Below are 6,000 nucleotides of genomic sequence, written 5' to 3'. Positions count from 1 at the left end.
TATCTTCATAGTCCAACAGTCCAGCCAAAGGATATAATCCGGATGTCCGGAGACCCCCTAATCGAGGACTCCCACAACTACCGTCAATCAAAGCAAGATAAGATGCATAAAAGATAAACATCACATGCAATCAATATAAGTGATATAATATGGCCATCATCATCTTGTGCTTGTGATCTCCATCTCCGAAGCACCGTCATGATCACCATCGTCACCGGCGTGCGCCTTGATCTCCATCGTAGCATCGTTGTCGTCTCGCCAATCTTATGCTTCTATGACTATCGCTACCGCTTAGTGATAAAGTAAAAGCATTACAGGGCGATTGCATTGCATACAATAAAGTGACAACCATATGGCTCCTGCCAGTTGTCGATAACTTGGTTACAAAACATGATCATCTCATACAATAAAATTTAGCATCATGTCTTGACCATATCACATCACAACATGCCCTGCAAAAACAAGTTAGACGTACTCTACTTTGTTGTTGCAAATTTTACGTGGCTGCTATGGGCTTAGCAAGAACCGTTCTTACCTACGCATCAAAACCACAACGATAGTTTGTCAAGTTGGTGCTGTTTAAACCTTCGCAAGGACCGGGCGTAGCCACACTCGGTTCAACTAAAGTTGGAGAAACTGACACCCGCCAGCCACCTGTGTGCAAAGCACGTCAGTAGAACCAGTCTCACGTAAGAGTACGCGTAATGTCGGTCCGGGCCGCTTCATCCAACAATACCGCCGAACCAAAGTACGACATGCTGGTAAGTAGTATGACTTATATCGCCCACAACTCACTTGTATTCTACTCGTGCATATGACATCTACGCATAAAACCAGGCTCGGATGCCACTGTTGGGGAACGTAGTAATTTCAAAAAAATTCCTACGCACATGCAAGATCATGGTCATGCACAGCAACGAGAGGGAAGAGTGTTGTCCACGTACCCTCGTAGACTGAAAGCGGAAGCGTTAGCACAGCGCGGTTGATGTAGTCGTACGTCTTCACGATCTGACCAGTCAAGTACCGAATGCACGGCACCTCCGAGTTCAGCACACGTTCAGCCCGATGACGTCCCTCAAACTCCGATCCAGCCGAGTGTTTAGGGAGAGTTTCGTCGGCACGACGGTGTGGTGACGATGATGATGTTCTACCGACGCAGGGCTTCGCCTAAGCACCGCTACAGTATTATCGAGGTGGACTATGGTGGAGGGGGCACCGCACACGGCTAAAAGATCAACTGATCAATTGTTGTGTCTCTAGGGTGCCCCCTGCCCCCGTATATAAAGGGGCAAGGGGGGGTGCGGCCGGCCAGGAGAGGGGCGCGCCAGGAGGAGTCCTACTCCCACCGGGAGTAGGACTCCCTCCCTTTTTCCTAGTTGGATTAGGACTTGGGGGGAAAGTGGAGGAGAAGAAGGAAAAATGGGGGGCGCCGCCCCCCTCTCCTTGTCCTATTCGGACTAGGGGGGAGGGGCGCATGGCCCTTGCCCTGGCCGCCTCTCCTCTCTTCCACTAAGGCCAACTATGGCCCATTAACTTCCCGCGGGGTTCCGGTAACCTCCCGGTACTTCGGTAAAATCCCGATTTCACCCGGAACACTTCCGATATCCAAACATAGGCTTCCAATATATCAATCTTCATGTCTCGACCATTTCGAGACACCTCGTCATGTCCGTGATCACATCCGGGACTCCGAACAACCTTCGGTACATCAAAACATATAAACTCATAATATAACTGTCATCGAAACGTTAAGCGTGCGGACCCTACGGGTTCGAGAACTATGTAAACATGACCGAGACACGTCTCCAGTCAATAACCAATAGCGGAACCTGGATGCTCATATTGGCTCCCACATATTCTACGAAGATCTTTATCGGTCAGACCGCATAACAACGTACATTGTTTCCTTTGTCATCGGTATGTTACTTGCCCGAGATTCGACCGTCGGTATCTCAATACCTAGTTCAATCTCGTTATCGGCAAGTCTCGTTACTCGTTCCGTAATACATCATCCTGCAACTAACTCATTAATTGCAATGCTTGCAAGGCTTAAGTGATGTGCATTACCGAGAGGGCCCAGAGATACCTCTCCGACAATCTGAGTGACAAATCCTAATCTCGAAATACGCCAACCCAACAAGTACCTTCGGAGACACCTGTAGAGCACCTTTATAATCACCCAGTTACGTTGTGATGTTTGGTATCACACAAAGTGTTCCTCCGGTAAACGAGAGTTGCATAATCTCATAGTCATAGGAACATGTATAAGTGATGAAGAAAGCAATAGCAACATACTAAACGATCGGGTGCTAAGCTAACGGAATGGGTCAAGTCAATCACATCATTCTCCTAATGATGTGATCCCATTAATCAAATGACAACCCATGTCAATGGCTAGGAAACTTAACCATCTTTGATCAATGAGCTAGTCAAGTAGAGGCATACTAGTGACATTTTGTTTGTCTACGTATTCACATATGTATTATGTTTCCGGTTAATACAATTCTAGCATGAATAATAAACATTTATCATGATATAAGGAAATAAATAATAAATTTATTATTGCCTCTAGGGCATATTTCCTTCATTACACTGTCACCTATCCCATCGACACTGTTACACGGGACCAGTTTCAGTAGGCCTTTCGCACTGCCCATGTCTCAGCAGGAGCTATGGCCATGAAGAAGCGCGAGTTTCGCAACTTACGCCAAGGAGGACGCATCATTGGCTAGTATGTGGATGACTTTAGTAAGCTAGCACGTTATGCCCCAGATGATGTTGCTACAGATGCAGCTAAATAGGAGAAATTTCTGGAAGGACTGAATGATGAGCTGAGCATGCAGTTGATGGTAGAAACATTTAATAACTACCAACAGTTGGTAGATAGAGCTCTCATGATTGAAGGGAAGCACCAGCAGATTGACAACCGCAAGAGGAAGTATGGACATGGGAAGTATAATTCTGGAGCTTAGCAGAGACCCCGTTTTACCCCAAACTCGGGAGGACCCCTTCAACATAACCATGGAGGTCACAATCACAATGGAGGGATTTCACACAACCATAGTGGCCCCAGGAATGGAAATGGTAATGGAGGAAGCAACGGCCAAAACCATACCAACCCAGCAACGCCCGCCAAGAAGGATCTAAGTCACATTACTTGTTTTAAGTGCGGGAAGAATGGACATTATGCCACAGAATGTTCTGAAGCAAACAATGGAAATGACAATGGAAGCTCTGGGAAGAAGCCCAACCATTTCAACAGGGGACAAGTGAACCACGTTAGCGTGGAGGAGGTTGAAGCACAACCCGATGCAGTAATAGGTAAGTTTATGATTAAGTCATTTACTGCAATCGTTATTTTTGATACTGGTGCATTGCATTCATACATATCAAGGGGATTTGTGGATAAGTTTAAACTGCCAACCCAAGCCCTTAGGACACCCATGTTAGTAACCTCGCCAGGAGTAGAGTATATGGCTAGCCTATGGTGTGATCGGTTACCATTAAGGATTGTTAACTACTTGTTTCCCTAAGACCTAATAGTATTGGAGTCACAAGGACTGGATGTGATATTAGGCATGGATTGGTTATCGAAGTATGGAGGGAACATTGACTGCGCTAGTAAGTCAATTTTGCTTACCACCCCAGAAGGAAGAAGGATCAAGTATGTATCCCGGCATGTGCCGAATAGGACTCAAGTGAATTCCTTATCAGGAGTTGTACATGAGGAAGTACCAGTCGTGAAGGATTTCCCGGATGTATTTCTAGAAGAGTTGCCAGGCATGCCACCAGATAGGGACATCGAGTTTTTGATTGAGCTTTTGCTAGGCACAGGGCCAATATCTAAGAGACCGTACCGGATGCCCGCTAATGATTTAGAGGAAATTAAGAAGCAGGTTAAGGAGTTACTGGATAAAGGATATATTCGCCCAAGCTCGTCACCTTGGGGATCACCAGTACTTCTAGTGGAGAAGAAGGATGGATCGTTGAGGATGGTTGTTGATTATCGAGGATTGAATGAGGTCACGATCAAGAACAAGTACCCACTACCCATGATCAATGATTTGTTTGATCAGCTGCAAGGAGCTAAGGTGTTTTCCAAGATCGATCAATGATCAGGGTACCACCAGATGAAGATTCGAGAGCGGGATATACCTAAGACAACTTTTACCACAAGGTACGGGCTATATGAGTATACTGTTATGTCATTTGGTTTGACTAACACACCTGCCTATTTTATGAACATGATGAACAAGGTGTTTATGCAGTTTTTGGATAAGTTCCTTGTAGTGTTCATTGATGATATTTTGTTCTACTCGAAGAATGAAGAGGAGCATAAGGAGCATTTGCGACTAGTACTTGGGAAACTCAGAGAACATCAGCTATATGCCAAGTTCAGCAAGTGTGAGTTTTGGTTGAAGGAAGTTGGATTCCTCAGACATGTTATATCTGGAGAAGGAATAGCCGTAGACCCTACCAATGTTGTCACTGTGACAAATTGGGAAGCACCCACGTCAGTTGGAGAGATCCGGAGTTTTCTTGGACTCGCAGGAGACTATCGGAGGTTCATTGAGAATTTCTCGAAGATTGCAAAGCCCATGACGGAGTTGTTGAAGAAGGACACTAAGTTTAAATGGACTAAGGAATGTGAGGCCAGTTTTCAAGAGTTGAAGAAACGCTTGGTTACAACTCCAGTGTTGATTCTTCCAGATCAACGCAAGGATTACCAGGTGTATTGCGACGCTTCTTGTCAAGGACTTGGAGCAGTGCTTATGCAGGAGGGAAGAGTTGTATCTTATGCCTCACGACAGCTTAAACCCCATGAGTTGAATTATGCTACTCATGATTTGGAGTTAGCAGCCGTAGTGCATGCGTTGAAGACATGGAGACATTTTCTCATCGGAAACCATTGTGAGGTGTACACGGATCACAAGAGTTTGAAGTACATCTTCATGCAGAAGGAGTTGAATCTCAGGCAAAGGGGATGGTTGGAGCTCATCAAGGATTACGATATGAAGTTGCATTATCATCCCGGAAAGGCTAACATAGTAGCCGATGCATTGAGCCGCAAGAGTCATGTCAATACACTCATGAACGGAGAGTTACCCAAGGAGTTAGCAGAGTATCTTCGTGAGCTATGTTTGGAAATAGTTTCGAGGGGTTATGTAACAGCATTGGAGATTCAGTCTACTTTGATGGATAAGATCAGGGAAGCTCAGAAGACGGACAAGGAGATTGTTGAGATAAAAGTGAGGATGAGCAAAGGAAAAGCTAAGGGATTTCGTGAGGATGAGCACGATACCCTATGGTTTGAAGACCGCGTATATGTGCCAAATGATCCGGAGATCAGGAAGTTGATTCTGCAAGAGGCCCACGATTCACCGTATTCGATTCACCCAGGAAATACAAGATGTATCTAGATTTGAAGGATAGTTTCTGGTGGACCGGAATGAAGAAGGATATTGTGGAGTATGTAGCAGTTTGTGATGTATGTCAGAGAGTGAAGGCAGAACATCAGAAGCCAGCAGGATTGTTACAGCCATTGCCGATACCCGGGAAGTGGGATAAACTAGGCATGGACTTTATCATGGGATCGCCCAGGACTCGTTCAGGCTATGACTCGATATGGGTTGTAGTCGATCGTTTGACGAAGGTAGCTCATTTCATCCCAGTGAAGACCACTTACACCAGTGCTAAGTTGGCAACGATTTACATGACTAGGATCGTAAGTCTGCATGGAGTTCCGAGGACCATTGTATCAGAGAGAGGAACGTAGTTTACCTCAAAGTTTTGGAATCAGTTGCATGAGACTTTGGGAACCAGACTAGAGTTCAGTACAGCCTTTCACCCGCAGACAGATGGACAGACTGAGAGAGTCAATCAGATTCTGGAGGGCATGTTGAGAGCTTGTGCGCTAGACTATGGATCTAGTTGGGACGACAATTTGCCTTACGCAGAGTTCTCTTACAACAACAGCTATCAAGCTAGTTTGAAGATGGC

This window comes from Triticum urartu, chromosome 4A (assembly GCF_056163025.1).
Source record: "Triticum urartu cultivar PI428250 chromosome 4A, HENAU_Tu73, whole genome shotgun sequence".
NCBI lineage: Eukaryota > Viridiplantae > Streptophyta > Magnoliopsida > Poales > Poaceae > Triticum > Triticum urartu.
Note: the sequence above shows the minus strand (reverse complement) of the source record.